The sequence below is a fragment of the Ahaetulla prasina genome, chromosome 9 (assembly GCF_028640845.1).
Source record: "Ahaetulla prasina isolate Xishuangbanna chromosome 9, ASM2864084v1, whole genome shotgun sequence".
NCBI classification, from domain to species: Eukaryota; Metazoa; Chordata; class Lepidosauria; order Squamata; family Colubridae; genus Ahaetulla; species Ahaetulla prasina.
The window spans coordinates 21,036,356-21,061,415 of NC_080547.1; positions in this window are offsets into that span (position 1 = coordinate 21,036,356).

A 25,060-nucleotide genomic window follows, 5' to 3' on the forward strand; every position below is an offset into this window, starting at 1 on the left:
GACGCCTCCATCAACAAATGAATTCTCAACGTTCTTCATCTATTTGTAAACACAGAGAAAAGTGAGGGACCACAATTCCCAGTTCCTCAGTAGAAATAGAAACGCTTCAACAGTTTCCTAACTGAGAGTGGCACAATTAATGTTTTCTCCTTAGGGATTTTATTAATTCATTTATTGTATTCTCAATTAAACAAAAAGGCTCTCACAGATACGGCTACAAAAATTGCCTTTGGGGAAATTTGATTTCATCTCTAATTTTAAACGAACATGAAAACCCTGCTCACATGCAGCCATGGAGATTTTGGAACCAACTGAACATGAGGATACGTATAGCAAGAGTGTTGCTCTATCTATTACTGGATACCTGTTGCTTATTAGCCAAAGGAATGGTTTAGACAGCTCGACTCAAAGCACAAAACTTGATTCAGGCAAACCCACCAGGCTACAGAGCATTTCCAGGGCTAAATGCAACACAAAGGATGAGCGATAGAAAACTCAGTGTGAACACTCCCATTAGATCTTCTGACAAATGCAAAAATCATTAAACAGAAAGTAAGTTGCAACAGCGCATGTGAAATGGGTCAGCCTTTTAGTTGAATCCATTCTTTGTTCCTGCACTTTTCTTTTATTTCCCTCTTTGGCTTTTTAATGATGCAAAACCAGCATAGAGGGTATGTCTTCATTGGAGTCATTTTATCTTTTTAGTAAAGGGAAATGGGGAAAAAAAATAGGTAGTCGCACATTTGAAAGAAAATATATCAGCTGTATGCCTACATCTGCACAAATTCTAAAAATGTAACTTCTGCATCATGAAAGGCAATAGCTCTAGGAATTCACACACACACACACACAGAGAGAGAGAGAGAGGGGGGAGAGAGAGAGAGAGAGAGGGAGAGAGGGAGGGAGAGAGAAAACTTTTGTTGTTTCTTCTTTCTTCTCTTCAGTTTAAAATATTACCATTTTTCCACAAATACATAATTATCATTTTCTTACATAATTATCCATTGCTTAGCTATACTTTTCTTCTAACCAATGGTAAAATATATCCCATATCTTAAAATATTCTGAATCCTCTCTTTCTTTGATCACCAAAGTTAATCTATTCATTTCTGCACAATCTAAACTTTTTCTAATACTGCAATTTCTCCTTCCAGGGGTATTTGCTCTGCTTTCCAATTTTGCGCAAAAACAATTCTTGCTGCTGTTATTACATGTATAATCAAATAGATATTTTCTTTTCTGATTTTCTCTGGTAGAATCCCCATTGATTCAAAACCACAGCTCCGGTTTTGAGTCAATGTGTTGTTGGATCATTTCTTCCAACCAACCGTTTATTTTCTCCCAGTAGTTTTTGGCTTCCGGGCATTTTGAACCGTTACATAAGATTCCAATTTTTCTTTGAAAAATGTAGCTTTTCCTTTGGAAAACCAGTAGGTAAGTTAGCACAACACAACCATTTTTTTCCTCTGATTTTTTTTTTTTTGAAGAGGCATAAAGGTAAAGGTAAAGATTCCCCTCGCACCAACTCTAGGGGGCGGTGCTCATCTCTGTTTCAAAGCTGAAGAGCCAGCGCTGTCCGAAGACGTCTCCATGGTCATGTGGCCAGCATGATTCAACGCCAAAGACGCATGGAACGCTGTTACCTTCCCACCAAAGGTGGTCCCTATTTTTTCTACTTGCATTTTTACGTGCTTTCGAAACTGCTAGGCTGGCAGAAGCTGGGACAAGTAACGGGAGCTCACCTCGTTACATGGCTGCACTAGGGATTTGAACCGCCAAGCTGCCAAACTTTCGATCGATAAGCTCAACGTCCTATCCCCTGAGCCACCGTGTCCCCTTGAAGAGGCATAGCCCCATTTAAATCCCAGTTCATTTCTTTCTTGTGAGATTTATCCAAAGTGAAATTGCTGAAGCAAATTAGGTATTAGCATCAGTAAAGCTGTTTTATCCATAGTATCAATCACAGCTCCATAATTGTATGGAGTGTCCTCCCTGAAGATTCCTTGCTTGTATGTTTAATAAAACAACTAAGCCAGGTCTTAGCTTCCTTTGTTTGTATGAAAAATTCATAGCTGCAGTTCCTGTAAGCATTGACTCAAGTTACATCTGCTGTCAACTGTAAAAGAAAATCCTTTCCAAGTGGTAAAAGGAGCAGCATAGATTGCTGTCAATAACATTCTAGGAGGTAACAAGAGCCTTTCTAAGTGATGCCTGTATGGGACAATTTCAGACTATTTTGATTTGCAAATATTAGGCTAGAAACTAAGCTGATCTATAATTTGTAGGACTAATAGGGAGGGAAGATCCATGAACACCAACTGTCTGTCAGAAGACATGAAGAAAACCCTTCAAACTCACAACACATGGGCAGATTGAACTATTGGGAAACTGCTACTATCATATACCAAGCTATGTCCAAAAAGTGCTAGAGAATTCCTGGAAGCTTGACATTCAGAAAAATCAGCCATCAATAGACACACAGAGATAAACCACATGAACACACCATTCAAATGAAGCCATTAAAATCCTAGGAAGGAAGTAAAAAGACTACCGCACATCCACTCCAGAAAGCCCACATTCAGATAAGCAGGGATCAGCACCAGACAAGCAACCAGGAGAAAACAATATTCAAATCAAGGAGCTACCAAGGAGGAAACCTCACACCCACAAACATCGGCGGAGCAAACTACTGCAAATGAACAGGCAACAAGCCTCACACTGATAATGTTACCTAGTTGGCATTATTATATTAACTTACTTTCCCTACCGGTTTGCAAATGTGAGCGCGCATCCACACATGTGCACAGTCTTCAGTGCATGAGTTTAGCTCGCTCGCGCACCTTCCACGCATGCGCCCGGCCTCAAAAAACGTGCCTAAATAGAATGGCATAGAGCCAAGGTGGACGGGTGGGTAGGCCCACCCGCGATTTCTGCTACCAGTTTGGGAGAAATAAGCCAAACCGGTTGAATACTACCTTTGCTAGTTGGGTAATGAAATGTTTGCAAGCAAACACCCAAGAGACCATCAAGAACTCCAGAGTTCAACCCTACGTTACAGATGTGCTCTTCTATTAGAGAAACGGGTGCTGTGTACTCAAAAGGGTATGAGTAGATGGCAGGGGTGAAATGTAAAATTTGTTACTACTGGTTCTGTGGGCATGGCTTGGTGTGTGTGGCCAACTTTTTTTTTAACTTTTAAAAGCATTTTTTCTACAAACTCTTCAGCCGAAGAGGTTGTAAAAAAATGCTTTTAAAAGGTTCTGGCGATCAGGCAACTCAGCTGGGATTGCCAGAAGAGCCTTTTAAAAGGTTGTGTTTTTTTTACAACCTCTTCGGCCAAAGAGGTTGTAAAAAATGCTTTTAAAGGGTTGTGACGATCCCCGCTGAGTTGCCTGAGTCATTGATGCATTGAGCTTGAGTCTGGACAGACTCAGGAAAATAGCCGAGAGGGGGTCCTGGATTGCTGTGGTCCATGGAGTCTCAAAGAGTCAAACATGTCTTAGCAACTGATCAACAACAATAAAATATGTGTATACCGGTATGTATGCATGTATGCATAAACATGCATACATAAACACTTGTGTGTGTTTGGATAAATAGCAGGGGAGAAATGCTCCCAGTTCAGACCGGATTGCCTGATCTGGTAGCGATGGCAGAGGGTGGTTTGGAGAACTGGTAGCAAAAATCCCTGTGTCCCCCCTCCAGCTGAGCTGCGTGATCATCAGAGGGGTTTTTTTTTTACTTTTAAAAGCATTTTTTTCTGCCGAAGAAAAAAATGCTTTTAAAAGTTAAAAAAAAACAAAAAACCCTCTGATGATGACGCGGCTCAGCAGGGCATTGGGGGGGGGGCAGGGATTTTTGCTACTGGTTCATTTGCCACCATCGCTACTGGATCGGGCGATCCGGTCCGAACCAGGAGCATTTCACCCCTGGTCGATGGGTGAAAAAGACGACAAACAAGGAGAGGTAGAAGACAGGACTCCATTTGATATACTATTGTATTGGTCGGATCTTTTTTATTTATTTATATAGGCTAGGAATTTGAACGTACAATACACGTCACAGAGATAGAAAAGAGAATGGTTGCATCCCGTGGGACATTGGTGGACTGTTTTCTGCTGATGCTAGAAACTTTTGCTAAGACCTAGGTAATGAGATGTGCTGGCATACCAGCTAATTAATGTTATGTAGCAAATGGGGAAAACTACAAAAATTCTAATGTTCATTGTTGGATACGTAAGCCAAATGTCAGCTCATCTGCATTCACAGCCCCTTTGTGTTTCCTTCCTGTGCACATTCAAATGTTTGTGCTTTCCGCATGCTGATGATAAGCATGTTTTCTGCTTGGGTTTTTTGTTTTTTTCAAGATTTTCAACAACCCCTCAAAATTATGAGCAAGAGGTACACTTGATTATCAAATTTGCAACATGGGCTGTGTTGCTTAGCTACCTAAATCACTCATTCAGTGCACAGGAGGAAAAATGTGTGGGTGAGGAAATACTGTGTCAGATCACACTGCATTTTATCAAACAATATATTCATCTTTTATTTGTGAAGACGTTTACAAGTTACTCAGTGTCTAATTATCAAATAGTTCTTTGCTAGAGTTTCTAATGCCTTGTGTACGTAAAAAAAAAATTTCTATGCATACAGTATTTATTTAGATGGAAGACTCACATTACAAACATGTAAATAGACTTATAGGCCTTAGTTATTATTTATTGATTTATTTATAAAGGGTGGCAACATTCCATTTTAAGACTTTTTTCAGCAATCGTAATAAATGCTTAGGTTGCGTTGTGGCTGAGTATAGAAGGAAAATAATTCACAATTGCCTCTAAATAACATATATAATTTTTGTCTGAAGCCTACCTTAAATACAATCATATATTATGTGATGCTCACCCGTGTATCAGTTGACTGTGACATATGGAAGCCCTTTTTAGTGACCAATAGGCCACTATTAGTGGTGAGTATTAAAAGCTGCAAAATGACAAATTTAGAATCACAATTAGAGGCCTATTTCTTTTCTATGTGTGATTTGTGATACAAAAGAGCAGGGCTTCTATCCCAATACCAAGTTTGCCATGCAGTATACCCACACATAGGCAGCCACATAGTTAGGTATGCTAAATATTTGTAGACTTAAAACTTTCCTTAATATAAAAAATTGTGCTTGGCATTTGGTAGTTCCTCTCCTCTCCCTTTTCCTTTCCTCTCCCTTTTCCCCTCCTCTCCTCTCCTTCCCCCCTCCGTTCCCTTCTCCTCTGGTCTCCTCTTTCTTTACCTCTCCTCCCCCTTCCCTCTCCTTCCCTTTCCCTCTGCTCTACTGTCTCTTCTCCTCTCATCTCCCTTCTTCTCTCCTCTCGTCTCCCCTCTGTTATGTATTCATGTTTGTACCTTTAAATATTTGAGCGGGAAATCAGCACGTTGCTGATTGGTCGAAGCCTCCAGCAGAACTGTATAAAAGGAGAGGTTTTTCCCCCAGCCTGTTGCTGGGTTCACCCTATATTAAAGAGCTGTTGTCACTACCCTGGTCTCCAGCCTCGTTACTTCCAGAACTTAACATTGGCGACGAAGGTGGGATCTCGAGGCTGAGGAGAACCAGAACCGAGCTGAAGCACGATAGACCCGAACCCAGCAAACCCAGGGCAGAAAAGCGGAGATGGCCAGTTACACTCCGCCCGCACCGTTTGACCCGGCTAAAGAGAAATGGGGAACGTATATGACCCGTTTCGAAAGCTTTCTAGAAGCCAACGAACTGCACGGAGTTCCAGATAACCGAAAGAGGGCTTATTTCCTAAGCCACTGCGGTCCGGAGGTCATCGACATCGCGGAAGCCCTGGCAGAGCCAACGCCGTTGCAGTCGGTGTCGTGGCCAACTTTACAGACTTTACTAAGAAACCACTTCGCACCAACGCCGTCCAAATACGTGCGGCGGTTTGAATTCGGAGAGCGAAGGCAGATGGAGGGCGAATCCATAGGCGACTACATGGCCGCCCTAAGAAGAGCGTCCAAGGACTGCGGATACCGTGACCTAGACGAGGTGCTCCTCGAGCAACTCATCCGAGGGGTCAAAGACATCCGTTTGCGGCGACGGCTGCTGGCAAAGAGCAACCTCACGCTAGCCAACGCTCTGGACGAAGCCAGAGCACATGAAATGTCCTCCCAAGCGGCAGAGACACTGCAGAAGCCGGTCCCACAAAAGGCGAGCGCGAAGGCAACTCCGGTGCACCAGGAGGAGGTTCAGACCGAATCCGACGGTGAAGACGAGGAAGGGGTCTGCCGCACTGAGAAACGCGACAAAGGGGACCGAGACGAATGCGGAAGCTGCGGGGGTCAACACCAGCGCCAACGCTGCAAGTTTAAAGACGCGACATGTCGGCGGTGTGGGAAGAAAGGGCACCTAGCTCAAGTTTGTCGAGCGGCCCAACCTTCCCGCCGAAAATTCAAACCGGCCAATCAGAGCGCGGAATCGGCAAGGCGGCCCGCGATTGGCTCAAACAAAAAAGGCGCGGATTCCAACCAAACAACTGTGGTCATAGGCCGCTCCTCGACCAAAGTGGAGAAGAAGATCTTCACCAAGCCAAAAATAGAGGGAGTACGGTGCCGGCTTGAAGTAGACACGGGATCAGCGATCACCATCATGTCCTGGGACACTTTGGCGAAGTCGCTGCCGTCCGTCGCGAAGCGCCACCTGCAAGCACAACGGCTACGAGTGCACGACTACCAGGGGAATCGCATCCCTGTTCGAGGGACCACCTCCGTCCGAGTCGAGTACGGTCCACATAAAAAGACCCTGCCCATCACGATCGTCGAAGGAACTCTGCCCAGTCTGTTGGGACTAGACTGGTTTCGTGCCCTGGGCATGGGAGTGACTGGCATCTACAGAAGTGACTGTAACCTGAAAGACATTCTCTTTAACGAGTTCGAAGATGTCTTCAAGGACTGCCTGGGCAAGTACAAGGGGACCCCTATTTCCTTCAACTTAGACCCCCAGGTAGCCCCCATTAGGCTTAAGGCGAGGAGAGTCCCTTTTGCCCTAAAACCAAAAATCGATAAGGAGCTGGATAAGCTCATTAATCAGGGGATTTTGGTGCCAGTCGACCACGCAAAGTGGGAGACGCCAATCATCACCCCATAAAACCGGACGGGTCAATTAGAATTTGCGCTGACTACAAGGCGAGGCTTAACAAAGCCTTACAGAAAAGCGCTTACCGGTTCCCGTGGTGCAACACTTATTGCACTCTTTGGGGCAAGGGCAAGTCTTTGCAAAGTTAGACTTGGCCCAAGCCTACCAACAACTGCCAGTAGACGCCCGCACAGCCGAAGCCCAAACGATTGTGACGCACAGGGGGGCCTTCAAGTGCACCCGATTGCAATTTGGGGTCAGTGTGGCACCAGGGCTGTTCCAAAACCTGATGGAACGACTACTGCAGGGGCTCCCAGGGGTAGTTCCCTACTTCGATGATGTCCTAATTTCAGGGGAAAACATGGAGGAATTGGGGGAGCGGTTAAGAAAGGTCTTGAGCATTTTCCGGACAGCCGGATTAAAAGTCAAGACAAACAAATGCCAGATCGGGTCGAATCCGTCGATTTCTTGGGCTACGGATAGACAAGAAAGGAATTCACCCTACTGAGAGCAAGGTTAAGGCAATTAGGAAGGCTCCAGCGCCCAAAAACAAAGCAGAGCTGCAGGCATTCCTGGGATTGGTTAATTTTTACGCGGTCTTTTTAAAGAACAAAGCAACCGTTGCGGAACCGCTGCATAGGCTCTTAGGAAAAAATACTGTTTGGTCTTGGGAAAGTCAGAAAATAGGGCTTTTGAAGCAGTAAAGAACCTGCTCTCAAGTGATAGCCTGCTCATCCAATATCACGACTCATTACCCCTAGTGCTGGTTTGCGATGCCTCCTTATGGGGTGGGGCTGTACTCAGCCATAGACTTCCAAACGGCACAGAAGCCCCTATAGCGTTCTACTCTAGAACGATGTCCTCCCAGAGGAACTACAGCCAATTAGACAAAGAAGCACTAGCCATTGTGTCAGGGGTCAAAAATTCCACGAGTATGTCTTTGGGCGGAATTTTGAAATCGTGACTGACCACAGACCGCTACTAGGGATACTGGCTGGCGATCACCAACGCCTGTGGCACTTTCGCCACGCTTGACCCGATGGACTATATTCTTAGCCGCTTATTGTTACAAGCTGCAGCATCGACCAGGAAAAGAAGTGGGGCATGCAGACGCGTTAAGCCGATGCCCACTACCAGGGGCGACCGAAGACCCCACTCCGGGGACGCCCATCCTACTTATTGACTCGTTGGACTCTGGCCCAGTCACATCTAAGGAAGTGGCTCGGGCATCATACCGGGACATTGTGTTAAGGACTGTACTCGGTTGGGTACAGAGAGGGTGGCCCGCTGCGCCGGGCGTACGGTTCAAAGAATTTGTTAAAAAACGAGATGAGCTCTCGGCTCAAGGGGGGTGCCTGTTATGGGGTGATCGTGTAATAATTCCTGATAAATTAAGGGGAAAGGTATTGGACCTCCTCCACGAGGGTCACCCAGGGATCGTAAGGATGAAGGGGTTAGCTAGAAGCTATGTATGGTGGCCACTCATGGACGCAGAGATTGCTGAGAGGGTAGGGAAATGCCAAGCTTGCCAAGAGTCCAGACCTCTACCCCCAACGGCCCCAGTCAGAGAATGGGAAAAGCCCCAAGGGCCCTGGTCAAGAATCCACATTGATTTTGCTGGCCCTTTCCACGGCCAAACATTCCTAGTGGTTGTGGATGCATTTTCTAAATGGTTGGAGATCATAATCATGAAATCCACCACGGCCGAAGCAGTAATCGCAACTCTGCGCCACCTATTCGCAACTCACGGGTTGCCGGACACTCTGGTGTCCGACAATGGGCCCCAATTCACGGCAGCCCAGTTTGAAGAATACCTGGCAGAGGAAGGCATCCGACATGCCCTCTCTGCGCCTTTCCACCCTGCGTCGGATGGCCTTGCAGGGCGGTCCGTCCCGGGCGCTAAGGAGGCATTGTCCAGGCTCAAGCCAGGTGACTGGCAAACAAAATAGACTTTTCCTAGCCGTCCAGCACAGAACCCCAAGCACGGCCACCGGGAAAAGCCCAGCCGAATTGCTAATGGGACGGAAACTCCGGTGCCCACTTGACCGCTTGAACCCCCATTACACACCCGAGGGTTACAAGGGGGAACTAGAAAAGACAAGGGAAATGAGCATAGGCGACCGGGTGTGGGCCCGAAACTATGGGGACGGCCCTAGTTGGTTCGCAGGACAAATAATAAAGATACCCGGCCCAAAATCGTACGTGGTAGAGCTACCAGACAACCGAGTGTGGAGGCGCCACATAGATCAGTTAAGAAAACGAATAACTGACCAAACCGAACCAAATGAAACAGATCATGACCAATACCAATTTGAATCCACAGCCGACAATGACCCGGGGGAGGCGCAAGACTTAGCTGAGGTCCCAGAGTTCCAGCGACGCCATCAGGTCCCGAGGAAGCAGCAGGAAAGTTCCAAAATTAATCCAAGGCCGGATGGCCAAGAAAAGAGTCGGCCAATAATCCGGAGCCCGTTGGCCCAGAGAAAGAGCTGGGAGGAGAAACAGCCCCTCCGACCAGCTCAAAACACCACCAGAACTGAACCGCAGGTCAGAAAGAACTAGGAGACGCCCAGGTTATTTGCGTGACTACGTCGAAAAATAACATGTAAATAAATATGTAAATAGAGGCAAAGTGTTTTCTGGGAGGGGAGGAGTGTTATGTATTCATGTTTGTACCTTTAAATATTTGAGCGGGAAATCAGCACGTTGCTGATTGGTCGAAGCCTCCAGCAGAACTGTATAAAAGGAGAGGTTTTTCCCCCAGCCTGTTGCTGGGTTCACCCTATATTAAAGAGCTGTTGTCACTACCCTGGTCTCCAGCCTCGTTACTTCCAGAACTTAACACCCTCCTTTCCCTTTCCCTCTCCCTCTCTTTCCCCCCTCTGTTCCCCTCTCCTCTGGTCTCTTCTTCCTTTGTCTCTCCTCCCCCTTCCCTCTCCTTCCCTTTCCCTCTGCTCTCCTGTCTCTTCTCCTCTCCTCTCCATTCTTCTCTCCACTCCTCTCCTCTCCCTTCTCCTCTTCTCTCCTTTCCTTTTCCCTCTCCCTCTCCTTCCCCCCTCCATTCCCCTCTCCTCTGGTCTCCACTTCCTTTGCCTCTCCTACCCCCTTCCCTCTCCTCCTCCTTTCCTCTGCTCTCTTATCTCTTCTTCTGTCCTCTCCCTTCTCCTCTCCTCTCCTCTCCCTTCCCTTCCCTTTCCCTTCCTTTCCCTCTTTTGTTGATTAGGCAGCTGGAAAATAAAAACAAACTGATAATTTACTGAGTAATTGGATACAAGCCATGAGTTTGCTTTGACATGGTTTGTTGAACAAGTCATTATGGACTGAGTTGACATCCTGCATCATGCTAAACCATATATCAGGGTTTAGAAATCACGGTGGCTGAATAATCACTTTGTACTAAGTCATAGCCATACAACCAAACCGCTGTGCATCAATATTTAAACCGAAATATAAAATTGCTAAGACATAATCTAGATTTTTTTTTTGGCTTCAGCAACAGCAACTTGTTACAAGGCCTTTATGTTGGAAGAAGTTGCTTATGGATCTGTTATGTCAGGTATTCCTTGGTTCAGCCTGTCAAATGTAATGTTAGGAGAAATATAACAAGCCCATCTCACGCAGCATTTCCATAACAATATTTATCTGAAAGGAAGACAACCTCAATACGATCCTTTCTCTAAGCTTTCTAATAAATAGGAAAATTAGACAGAAAACGTTCATATTCTTAACAAATCTACTACGACCTTCCTATAATTTAAAATTATAGGAATATTGGAAGAAATGTCCCATCTGGGTTCAGTTCCAAGAGGGGAGAAAGACACTGGAAACATGGTGGATGATTGGAAAGATGGTTTTTAATGGTGGACAGACCTCATGGTTTGAGGTCTTGGCCAAAAAGCACATGGGAGAGAGAAAGAGGGAGGGAGGGAGATTTATACCCTCTGCTCGGTTTTGAGTTTGAGCTTGTATTCTGATTGGTTGTCAGACTCCCATGAGACCATGCAGGGGTAGCTCTGTAGGTTGTGTTTTGAGTCTCAAGCTTGGTTGAGCCTTGCTGGGTGATGATGTAATGGAAGTCCTACTATTGCTCTGCCTGAAGGAGGTAGATCTTTGTTATGTAGAATAGACCGGCCCAGGCCTTAATGGCCCATTGACAAAGTGTGTGTGTGGGGGGCTGAGTTTCTACCTCACTTTTAGGGGAAATATTCTGCCCTTTTAATATTTCCTAAAATATCTCATTTTCCTAGGAGAAGGGTGGGTGTTAACCTCCTACAGGAAAATGATTAAATAAAAGGTAAATTGTTGGGAGGAAATGTAATCTTCTTTTCATCGCTATAAAATGTGATTTTTTTATCATGTCATTTCTTTCTCCTTCAACCTTATTATTATTATTATTATTATTATTATTATTATTATTATTATTATTATTATTATTTATTTTTGTCACAACAGTATACACAAACAATTGTCATAGATAAAACAACATATTTTGAAGAAAATATATATATATATATGTAAAAAATATGCATCAACTATATCAATTTGATATAATGAAGGGAACAATAGGACAGGAACGGTAGGCACTTTTGGGCTCTTATGCATGCCCCTTATAGCCCTCTTAGGAATGGGGTCTGGGTACTTACAGGATGGCTTAGGGCCTGGGTACTTACGGGACCGCCTGCTGTTACCTCATGCCTCCCACCGACCCGTACGCTCTCACAGAGAGGGACTTCTCAGGGTGCCGTCCGCCAAGCAATGTCGGCTGGCGGCCCCCAGGGGAAGATCCTTCTCTGTGGGGGCTCCCACCCTCTGGAACGAACTTCCCCCGGGTTTACGCCAAATACCTGACCTTCGGACCTTCCGCCGCGAATTGAAAACACATCTATTTATTCGCGCGGGGCTGGCTTAAATTTTATTGGTTTTAAATTTTCTATTATTAATTTTAAGGGGTTTTTTAGTTTTATATATTTTAAAGTTTTTAGGCCAACTATATAATAAGTTTTTTAATCTGTATTTTAATTGTATATTGTACCGTTTGTTTTACTTTGGCTGTACACCGCCCTGAGTCCTTCGGGAGAAGGGCAGTATAAAAATCGAATAAACAATAATAATAATAATAATAATAATAATAATAATAATAATAATAATAATAATAATAATAATAATAGTAGTAGTAGTAGTAGTAGTAGTAGTAGACAGTTTTTGGTTGAAGATTTTGGGATTTTGAGTAGAGACTATGGAGTCAGGTAATGAGTTCCAAGCATTAACAACTCTGTTACAGAAGTCATATTTTCTGCAATCAAGTTTGAAGCGGTTGACATTTAGCTTGAATCTATTTTTTGCTCTTGTAATATTGCGATTGAAGCTGAAGTAGTCTTTTATAGGGAGGATATTGCAATAGATGATTTGGTGTGTTAAACACAGGTCATGTCGAAGTCGATGGAGTTGTAAGTTTTCTAATCCCAGGATTTCAAGTCTGTTGGTATAAGGTATTTTGCTGTTTTCGGAGGAGTGAAGAACTCTTCTAGTAAAATATTTCTGGACTCTTTCTATTGTATTTATCTCTCTAGCAACGTACAGCTCCAACGTACCTCCATTTGAAATAATACTCTGTTACTTCATTCGTGTTTCCCCTCTCATTCAAGCCCTTTTAAAGAGTCGGCTGAGACTGACTCTTTGCACTGAGAAGTCGTTCCCAGTGGAAGCTGCAGTGACATCACGAAGCACATCATCTGTGTCAGCTTCATGATGGGACTGACACAAAATATATAATCTGCCTTGTTTGTACAACGCTGTCATGATGCAGGGGAGATTGCTTGCTCCACTTGGACTGTGATTTGGATAGTTGTTTAGTAGTTTAGAATTCAACCACCGACACCAGAAACAGCTTCCTATGTTCCATAGTTGGGAGACAGATAAGTTAAGACAGCATGTCAAAAGATCTTAGTCTCAGCCTGAGAAACCTTAACTGGCTTTTTTTGTCAGGAGAGAGAAAGAGGTGTCTGTTCCTTGTTCCCATGCCAATCTCAATGCCCATCTGAATGGCACAGGCTAGGAGCTACTGGCAGAAGCTAGGATGGGTAAAAGTGTACGGAATCGATAAGGCAGCTGCCAATTTCACTCATGAATCGCTTAATGAAGAGGTAAAATCTCCAAGCCCCTCTTTAAAGCAACCGCCTGGTTGAGTTGTCATTCTTTCTTCCTAAGGGAGCTTCCGTGCTGCTTTCCATGGCTGCAGGCCAAGGGTTGCTTGAGTGTTGTAAGACATTTCTACAATCTCTCTTGGAGACTGGCCAGCAAATGAAGAGAAAAGGAACCGTGTTTGGAACCATGCAGTGGTTAGACTTGAAGGAATCGCATCTCGGCCACTTCGTATCATCTGCAAGCTGAAACTCTGATGGTCTATCCCATGGGGAGAACATTGATACAAGCAGGCCTCGATTTCAGTGGTGGGCTGCTGCCGGTTCGGACCGGTTCAAGCAAACCGGTAGTTTTATTTATTTATTTATTTATTTATTTTATTCGATTTTTATACCGCCCTTCTCCCGAAGGACTCAGGGCGGTGTACAGCCAAGTAAAAATTCACTACATACACATTAAAAGAGAGCTTGTATTTGATGACCAGCTGGCCCCGCCCACCCCCCCCTGCCTTGTCCTGTCCTATATTTCCTGCTTTCTGGCTCAGCTGATTCACGGAGCACAGCTGATTTCCACACCTCCGCTGTTCTACTTACCGGGGCTGCCTTAGAAGGTAAGTAGCTGAGCTTCAACTTACTGTATTTTGAACGCTGCGCACAAGCTCGTTAGGCGCATGCGTAAAGCCTGCGTGCGTGCGCAAAGTGCACGCTCACAGAACCGGTTGCTCAACTGGTTGCAGTCCACCACTGCTTGACTTTTTTTTTTTAAATTTGCATTTATATCCCGCCCTTCTCCGAAGACTCAGGGCGGCTTACACTATGTCAAGCAATAGTCTTCATCCATTTGTATATTATATACAAAGTCAACTTATTGCCCCCAACAATCTGGGTTCTCATTTTACCTACCTTATAAAGGATGGAAGGCTGAGTCAACCTTGGGCCTGGTGGGACTTGAACCTGCAGTAATTGCAAGCAGCTGCTGTTAATAACAGACTGTCTTAGCAGTCTGAGCCACTCAAGGACCCTATGTTATGACCATAACTGAACCCAAAATTTCTGTTATTAAGCAAGACAACTGTTGAGTGGATTTTGCCCCATTTTATGACTTTTCTTCCCACAATTTTTAAGTGAATCACTGCAGTTGTTCCGTTAGGAACACAGTTGTTAAGTCAGGGATGTCCAAACTTGGCCCCTGGAAGAGTGGTGGACTTCAACTCCCAGAATTCCCCGGCCAGCAACTTGCTCATATTTATAGCTCATGCTAGCTGGGGAATTCTGGGAGTTGAAGTCCACCATTCTTCAAGGGGCCAAGTTTGGACACCCCTGTGTTAAGTGAATCTGGCTTCCCCATTGACTTTGTTTTGTCAGAAGGTCACAAAAGGTTGATCCCATGATCCCAGGACACTGGAATGGTCATAAATATGAATCAGTTATGATGCCAAGCATCTGAATTTTGATCACGTGACCTTGGAGGGTGCCACAATAGCCATAAGTGTGAAAACGGTCATAAGTCACTTTGTTTTGGTGCCATTGTAACCTTGAATGGTCACTAAATGAACTATTGTAAGTCAAAGACTACTTATACTGAGACAAAAGCATGACATTCGGTTAAATATGACCAGATACTATATGTAACTTAGCTAAGGATCTATGTATAAATAGATAGTCTTCTACAACAGGGTTCTCCAACCTCGGCAACTTTAAGCCTGGAGGACTTCAACTCCCAGAATTCCCTAGCCAACTTTGCTGGCTGGGGAATTCTGGGAGTTGAAGTCCTCCAGGCTTAAAGTTGCTAAGGTTGGAGAGCCCTGTTCTACAAGGTCTATCTTGATTATCAGTAAAGAGTATCTGAGTCCATGGTCCATCTTCCAAGACAACTTTTCTTGAAGTTTCTGGAATTCATTTTCTACAAATAATTTAACTCTCAGAGCCCTGCTTTTCTGCCCCTCCCCCACAACATTTTTAGATGTATTGACAACTTCCCCATCATCACTTTGCACATATCGCAAGGTCTCACATGGACTGTTATTCTGGAATACTATTTGCATAATGTTGATGAGTGCCTGTCAATCCTTATCAGAATGTTTAATATTTAAACCTTATTTAAAGGATGCTCGGCTAAAGATTCTTTTTCTGCAGCTAAAAGAAAGGCAAAAAAAAAAAATCTTTTCGAAAGGCTGCTGAGAAATTTCAGATTATCTTGACCGTGTTGCTTAACAGAAGTAGTTTCTCTCAGTCTACTGAAAAAAAGGTAGTTAGAATAAATACCCACATGGATTATGGGGCTTTCACAAGCCATATTTTCTTATGCTTTTTTTAAAAAAAATTCTTACTTGAAGTAAACTACACAGCTTTTAAAGTGTAGTAAAAATGTAGTTTGAAATTGCGGAGATCCAAGTTTACAAACCACTTTTTTTCTGTGATTCTCAGACACCATGGGGCCTTCAAAGTTGTTATCGCAGAAAGGCAGCCCCATCCGTTGGTGCAGTTAACCCTCTTCCACCCCTCTTTAGAAATCAGAAGTGCAGGCAAAAATAACTAGTCTTTCTCTAATGACCTATTTTCAATTTATTCCTTGGCATCAAATAATATAAAGGAGAGGGAGAAGAGACCAATCAATAGAATACTGAAAGCTTGGGTTTATTGATCTGTTCTCTTAGTTTTGCTAGAATCAAAAGAAATGCAAGACAGAAAAGAAAAGGAAAGGAAAAGGAAAGGAAAGGAAAGAAGGAAATAAATAATTTCTTTGATATTCCGCTCCCAAAGAATTGTCTAAGACATTTTATTGTTTGTTCTTGAAGTCTCCCTGGAGGAGGGAGGAGGGGTCTCCGCCCACCTGTTTCTAAGTGAAAGAGGCAGAAGGTAATTACAATCTAATTTACTGAAGTCACTCATGAGTGGCAGGGAGAATAGCTACGTTTCACATCCAGCTTCATCTCTGAAAAGCTTGAGAACAAGGGTAGCTTTACTTCCTAAAAGATAAGGCATGTCACATTCAAAAAAAATATATCAACAAATTAGCATGGATTGATATATGATAAGATAGATAGATAGATAGATAGATAGATAGATAGATAGATAGATAGATAGATAGATAGATAGATAGATAGATAGATAGACAGACAGACAGACAGACAGACAGACAGATATTGATATATGGTAGATAGGTAGATAGGAAGGTAGATAATAATAATAACAACAACATAGTTGGAAGGGACCTTGGAGGCCTTCTAGTCCAACCCCCTGCCCAGGCAGAAAACCCTACACCATCTCAGACAGGTGGTTATCCAACATTTTCTTAAAAATTTCCAGTGTTGGAGCATTCACAACTTCTGCAGGCAAGTCGTTCCACTGATTAATTGTTCTAACTGTCAGGAAATTTCTCCTTAGTTCTAAGCTGCTTCTCTCCATGATCAGCTTCCACCCATTGCTTCTTGTTCTACCCTCAGGTGCTTTGAAGAACAGCCCGACTCCCTCTTCTTTGTAGCTACCCCTGAGATATTGGAACACTGCTATCATGTCTCCCCTAGTCCTTCTTTTTATTAAACTAGACATACCCAGTTCCTGCAACCGTTCTTCATATGTTTTAGCCTCCAGTCCCCTAATCATCTTTGTTGCTCTTCTCTGCACTCTTTCTAGAGTCTCAACATCTTTTTTACATCACGGCGACCAAAACTGAATGCAGTATTCCAAGTGTGGCCTTACTAAGGCATTATAAAGTGGCACTAACACTTCACGTGATCTTGATTCTATCCCTCTGTTTATGCAGCCCAGAACTGTGTTGGCTTTTTTAGCTGCTGCACACTGCTGGTGCATATCTAAATGGTTGTCCACTAGGACTCCAAGATCCCTCTCACAGGTACTACTATTGAGCAAGGTACCACATATACATATAGATATTAGATTGATGAGAGAGAGAGAGAGAGAGAGAGAGAGAGAGAGAGATAATGACATATGGTAGGTAGGTAGGTAGATAGGTAGGTAGATGATAGATAGATAGATAGATAGATAGATAGATAGATAGATAGATAGATAGATAGATAGATGTTTTATGGTTGGTAGGTAGGTAGATATTGATAGACAGATTAATGATAGAGATAGAAATAGATAGATAGATAGATAGATAGATAGATAGATAGATAGATAGATAGATAGATAGATAGATAGATAGATAGATAGACAGATAGATAATGATATATGGTAGATAGGTAGATATTAGATTGATGAGAGAGAATGACATATGGTAGGTAGGTAGGTAGGTAGATGATAGATAGATAGATAGATAGATAGATAGATAGATAGATAGATAGATAGATAGATAGATAGATAGGTAGGTAGGTAGGTAGGTAGGTAGGTAATTAGCCGATGGATGGATAGCTATCGATAGATTGATGATAGAGATAGATAGATAGATAGATAGATAGATAGATAGATAGATAGATAGATAGATACATAGATAGATAGATAGATAGATAGACAGACAGACAGACAGACAGACAGACAGACAGACAGATATTGATATATGTAATGTAGATAGGTAGATAGGTAGGTAGATATTAGATTGATGAGAGATAGAGAAAGAGATAATGACATATGGTAGGTAGGTAGTAAGATAGATAGATAGATAGATAGATAGATAGATAGATAGATAGATAGATAGATAGATAGATAGATAGATAGATAGATAGATAGATAGATAATATATGGTAGGTAGGTAGGTAGGTAGATATTAGATTGATAGAGAGAGAGAGAGATAATGACATATGGTAGGTAGGTAGATAGGTAGGTAGATGATAGATAGATAGATAGATAGATAGATAGATAGATAGATAGATAGATAGATAGATAGGGAGGTAGATAGGTAGATATTGACAGGTGATAGAGATAAGTAGATAGGCAGGCAGGCAGGCAGACAGACAGACAGGTTCATACAGTATATGAAAATAATTCCTAGAATTTGTTTTTTTTTCTTGTTTAATTGTAGAATCTCCTACTTTCCTTTAGAAATAACCATTTATAGAAAAGATCCAGACTTGGTACCCTTCTGTAACCTGCCACCAATGATTGGGCCACCAGGGTATCAGCAGCATCAGCCTTTCATCTGATAAAGATTATACTGATAAAACATCATCTCCCCCACCCTTTTTTTCCCCCTTTAAAAATGGAAAGAAAGAGAGACAGAAGCTGATGGATGCTGGCGATAAACAGCGTATTGCAGCAAACTTTAATTAAAATTATTGTTACAGTTGCATGTCAGGAGCCCACCGTTCATCAGGGAAAATTGATTTCCAATATATTTTCGCAAATAAGTCCATTGGTGTGTATTATCTGATGCTGTAATGAATAGAAAACAACCAAGGGAAGCAGCTGGAGGCACTAACTAGAGGAAACAGGTGTTTAGGGGGAGAAGAAGAGCAAGGAACAAAAATTGTAATATAAAAGTTGGAATGACGCTGCAGTTTAGCCCAATACATTGGAACCGATTGTTATTATTTTTGAAGTGTTTTCTACAGGAATAAGGAGGATCTTCTGTGCATCAAGTTTTTCCTTCTTTAATCGAAGACTTGCAAACTGCATGGGTCAAAAAGAGGGCTGTGAAAATATTTACAGACCCCTCGCATCCTGAAAATAAACTGTTTTGATTCCTACCCTCAAAACGACGCTATAGAGCACGGTACACCAGAACAACTAGACACAAGAACAGTTTTTTTCCAAAGGCCATCACTGGGCTAAACAAATAATTCCCTCAACACTGTCAAACTATTCACTAAGGCTACATTACTAGTACTATTAGTCTTCTCATTTTTCCTATCACCCATTTCCTCCCACTTATGACTGCATGGCTGTAACTTCGTTGCTTGTATCCTTATGATTTATATTGATATTGATTGTTTGCTGATTGCTTATTTGTAAGCTTTCATTAAGTGTTGTACCTTAGGATTCTTGATGAAGGCATCTTTTATTTTATGTACACTGAGAGCATATGCACCAAAGACAAATTCCTTGTGTGTCCAATCACACTTGGCCAATAAAAAATTCTATTCTATTCTATTCTATTCCATTCCATTCTATTCCATTCCATTCCATTCCATTCCATTCCATCTTTCAGTTAAATATTGTTTGTTTGTTTGTTTGTTTGTTTGTTTGTTTGTTTGTTTGTTTACATTTATATCCCGCCCTTCTCCGAAGACTCAGGGCGGCTTACAATGTGTAAGGCAATAGTCTCATTCTATTTGTATATTTACAAAGTCAACTTATTGCCCCCCCAACAATCTGGGTCCTCATTTTACCTACCTTATAAAGGATGGAAGGCTGAGTCAACCTTGGACCTGGTGGGGCTTGAACCTGCAGTAATTGCAGGCAGCTGGTTTTAATAACAGGCTTCTTATAGCCTTGAGCCACCACGGCCCGTATCCTGGACAACTTGTTTCATCTGAATGTTCCTTGCTGAGAAAGCAGAATGGCCATTACTGGACAGGTAGCCTTTTATCCAGCTTTGCACCCAAGAAAATGGAGGCAAACTGTGGATCAACAGTCTCCAATCAGGACAGCATAAGGGAATGGCTTGTTGTGAAATTAGTGTCAGCAAGGGCCATTAAAAAGAGGACAAAGTCACAGCAGAGGGAATATCATTTTAACAGACCTGACCTTTTCATGTGTACTAATCAATTTCAAGACACATTGTCAAATAGAGTCTGGGCAGAAAGATTGATGTCAACGTCCCACGCCCCCCACCCCCCGCTTCTCCCTAGCTTTCTTATTCTATAAAGAAAATAAGTAAAGGAAGAATTCTGGAGTGACAAACCCCAGTTCCTCTAAAGCTGTTACTGATGGATTTGGAAGTTAGCTTGAGAAGAACTCAACTAAATCAAAACAGTGGATATTCTCAGTCAAGAGGACTAGATGTGCTCCTCAGGGTTTCAAGTAACAGAATCAATGCAATCAAAACTCCGAGGCCAAGGTGCTTCTTGAAGCCCAAATTTATTAGGCATATCATATTGGCACTTCTGGTGAAAACCCGATTCTGAAGGTCCTGAGGTTTTCCCCACTCAAATTAAAAATCAAAGTTCTTCCCCCCAGTCCACATGTCTATCATATGGTCCAACCAGGTCACAGCCCCTACTCCAGTTGGTCTCAGTGCATGCCTCCCCAACACCTGGTGGGAATGTCCTTGCTTCCCAGGAAAAAGAATGTTATTTTGGGTACAATTCCCCAGCCATCTCTATTCCCCTCTCCCGTTCCCACAGATCCAACCAGCCTTGCTGTAGCAGCCCCGAAGATGCTCCAAAATGGTGTCAGGGTTGACAGCATCCTTGTTCTTGGCCAAGGATGGACCCACCTTGGCAACTTCAACACCCAGAATTCCCCAGGGATGTCCCATCTTGGGGGGCTGGGGAATTCTGGGAGTTGACGTCCACAAGTTTTAAAGTTGCGAAGGCTGGACACCATTGTTCTAAGCCCTTCAATGTGTTTCACTCTGGGAATGCCAACAATCTGCACTATTTTTTTATTTTATTTTTTTACAATTATGAAATAGGGAGCTGGCTAAAACTCTAGCGTAACTCCCACAATCCCAAATGGGGAGGAAACCACTCAGATAATCATCCATTGATGCATTTAGCAGGTTCTCCATTATACCTCGTTAAAATAAGAGCACTGCCCCCTAGAGTCGGGAATGACTAGCACATATGTGTGAGGGGAACCTTTACCGTTACCATTATACCTCGCTAAAATAAGAGCCTCACTCTCTACGAATCCCATGTCTATGAATCCCACTTTCTATGAATCCCATGCAGCACCCGTGTGCTGCACCGGAATGTCATTTTCAGCTTGGCTCCTATGTGGCCAAGCATGTCCTGATGACTTGGTGGCTCAAGGGGCTAGGATGCTGAGCTTGTTGATTGAAAGGTCAGGAGTTCAGCGGTTCGAATCCCTGGTGCTGCCGTGTAATGTGGTGAGCTCCCGTTAGTTGTCCCAGCTTCTGCCAACCTAGCAGTTTGAAAGCACGTAAAAAAAATGCAAGTAGAAAAATAGGTACCACCTTTGGTGGGAAGGGAACAGCGTTCCGTGCGCCTTTGGCGTTGAGTCATGCCAGCCACATGACCACGGAGACGTCTTCGGACAATGCTGCCTCTTCGGCTTTGAAATGGAGATGAGCACCGCCCCCTAGAGTCGGGAGGGGAACCTTTACCGTTACCATTATACCTCGCTAAAATAAGAGCCTCACTCTCTACGAATCCCATGTCTATGAATCCCACTTTCTAGAATCCCATGCGGCACCCGTGTGCTGCACCGGAATGTCATTCTCAGCTTGGCTCCCATGTGGCCAAGCACGTCCCGACGACTTGCTTACCACCGGGCTATATTTTTTTTGCAAACTGTTGTCCCTTTTTGAAGGGACACCAGGGATCAAGAGATGACGATTAAGCATTGCAACCGCCATCTGTTCTTCCGCTCCTCAGTGAAGCTGCTGTTTTGGCAGCAATCTTAGCTTCCAAGGCAGCGTCTGTGCAAGTGTAATCTTGCTCAACTTTGAAGTGGTTGGCTAGCTGGCTGTTTTTTTTGGGGGGGGGGGAATGGAGACATTTGCTACATATGGCCTATTCCCATTTTACCATCTCTGACAACAGGCGTGTCTTTCAGGCACTGCCTTTCCCTTTCCTTTTTGCAGAGGTCAAACCAATCCATCACTGTGCAAGAATTAACCAGTCCGCCCAAGCGTATCTATTCCCTTTCTTCTTTTCTTCTCTTTTTAAAAGATGCCAATAAATATGTGCCCGAATTATGAAGTGGTATAAATAAAGCAGGCGAGGCAAAACTGCTGCTTTATGAGGCTGCAGATTGATAGACACATAAAGCAGTTTTATTGATGTGCATCTTTGGGCTTATGCAAACAACAGTCCTGGTTATATGGACAGCCAGAAGGGGGGAAAATTAACCCTTTCTTCCCCTGCCATTAACTTGACAAAAAAAAAAGTTTTATTGATATTATGTGGGATCTATGCAGAATTTTCCGAGAGTCCAGTATATTATTAGAACGATATCGCCGTTTCTGTAATAATATTGTAATAAGCAGGGTTATTAAAGAAACTTGCATGATTTAAAGAAGATCCAGGTATATTCCAAGAAGCTGTTTTCCCGTGCTGAGTGTGCAAAGGAACGATAGATAGCAAAATGGATTAGGTTTCCATGTCAAATGATCTAAGTACCAAAGCCCACTGCAACTACATAGCAAAAAAAGCTCTAAGAGTTGTAAACCTAATCTTGCGTAGCTTCTTTTCCAAAAACACCACACTACTAACCAGAGCATATAAAACATTTGCTAGACCAATTCTAGAATACAGCTTGCCTGTTTGGAACCCTCACCACATCTCTGACATCAATACAATTGAACGTGTCCAGAAATATTTTACAAGAAGAGTTCTCCATTCCTCTGAAAACAACAAAATACCTTACCCCACCAGACTTGAAATCCTAGGCTTAGAAAACTTGGAACCCCGTTGCCTCCAACAAAACCTAAGTTTAACTCACAGAATCATCTATTGTAATATCCTTCCTGTTAAAGACTACTTCAGCTTTAATTGCAATAATACAAGAGCAACTAATAGATTCAAACTAAATGTCAACCGCTTTAATCTAGATTGCAGAAAATATGACTTCTGTAACAGAATCATCAGTGCTTGGAATACTTTACCTGACTCTGTGGTCTCTTCCCATAATCCCAAAAGCTTTAACCAAAAACTTTCTACTATTGACCTCACCCCATTCCTAAGAGGACCATAAGGGGCGTGCATAAGAGCACAAACGTGCCTACCGTTCCTGTCCTATTGTTTTTCTTTTCTTCTTCCTATATATATATATATATATATATGCTTATACCTCCTAATATTTACTCATATATGTGTTTATATGCTATATAATCTTTTTGTATGATACCTACATATATTGTTGTGACTAAATAAATAAATAAATAAATAAATAAATAAATAAATAAATAAATGGTTCACCTGCTATTTGAAACGAGAAGGTAAAAAATGCAACTCTTTCAGCGACTCTTAAAGTTAAAAGTGTTGTGTCTGCAATATATTATTCAGCCACTAAAGGTCACTTCTGAGACATGCAGAAAATTAGAGAAGGCTACTGCTGCTTTTAACAAGGGGACAGAATATCCTGAGATGTTAAGCTCTGTGAAATACTTTTTTTTTCCCCCAAAAAAAAATTTCTGGCTGCAACTTGGAGAAGCGGCCCAGGATTACCTTCCCTGTAATTATATTTAGGCAAAGGAAGGAATGGAGGCATTATAGGAACATATGAAAAATATATGAAGAAGGGTTGCAGGAACTGGGCATGTGCAGGGGTCTCCAACCATGGCAACTTTACGACTTGTGGACTTCAACTCCCAGAATTCCTCAGCCAGCATATGCATGTGCTGGCTGAGGAATTCTGGGAGTTGAAGTCCACAAGTCGTAAAGTTGCCATGGTTGGAGACCCCTGGTCTAGTGAAGAGAAGGGCCAGGGGAGACATGACACCAATGTTCCAATATTTGAGGGGCTTCCACAGAGGAGGAGGTCAAGCTATTTTCCAAGGCACCCCAAGGCCAGACAAGGACTAATGGATGGAAACTGATCAAGGACAGATTCAACCTGGAAATAAGGAGAAATTTTGTGACAGTGAGAGCAATCAACCCATGGAACAGAAGTTGCCTTTAAACAGTGAGAACAATTAACCAGCGGAACATGTCTATGGAGATCCTCAATCATCCAGATCATGGTTGTCCCAAAGGTGCTTTTCCAAGAGGCAACTGGACTTTCTGGTTTTTCTTTGAAGACGTTTCGCTTCTCATCCAAGAAGCTTCCTCAGCTCTTATGAAGCCTTAAACCTGAAGAAACAGAGCTGAAGAAGCTTCTTGGATGAGAAGCGAAACATCTTCAAAGAAAAACCAGAAAGTCCAGTTGCCTCTTGGAAAGATCACCTTTGGGACAATCAGCGGAACAGCTTGCCTTCAGAAGTTGTAGATGCTTCATCACTGGAGGTTTATAAGGCAGATACTGGTCTGAAATGCTTCAGCAGGAGGGTTGGAACTAGAAGGCCCTCAAGATCTGAGTAATTCTGAAGAAAATTTACTCCAGTTATTTATCCTGCCAGCCTTATTTCAGGATGATTCAATACTGATCTTCTCCAATTAAAACAGATTCAGATGTTAATCGTTCTTTTCCCTGCCTCTAATGGAACTTGTAGAAGAGGGGCAGTCAACCTTTTTATACCTATCGCCCACTTTTGTATCTCTGTTAGCAGTAAAATTTTCTAACCGCCCACCGGTTCCACAGTAATGCGCCATGTATCATCGTCTGCGCATGCCTCTCGCGCATCGTGGATTGGGTTTGGGTGGGGGCACCGGCTACCAGCTCTGCTTGTCTGTTACAGCTGGGTGGTGTGGGAGGAGACGCGCGAGCTATTCTGGGACGAGGCTCTTTTGTTTGCGGTCGCACTATAGCGCCATTTAGTTTCACTTACGTAACGTGAACTAAACTTGCGCGCGGGCGATACAAATAGTATATTTTCAGAAATTTAAATTGTCACGGGGAATTTTATGAAAACCTAATGAAAATGTTTTTAAATAATGCTATGAAAATTTTTTTTAAAGTCAATTAAATTTTTTAAAAAAGGAAAGTGCTTCAGTATCGGACAAAACCCCTACCGCCCACCATGAAAGCTGGAACGCCCACTAGTGGGCGGTAGGGACCAGGTCGACTACCACTGTTGTAGAAGCTCGGTGTCCATGAGTGGTTA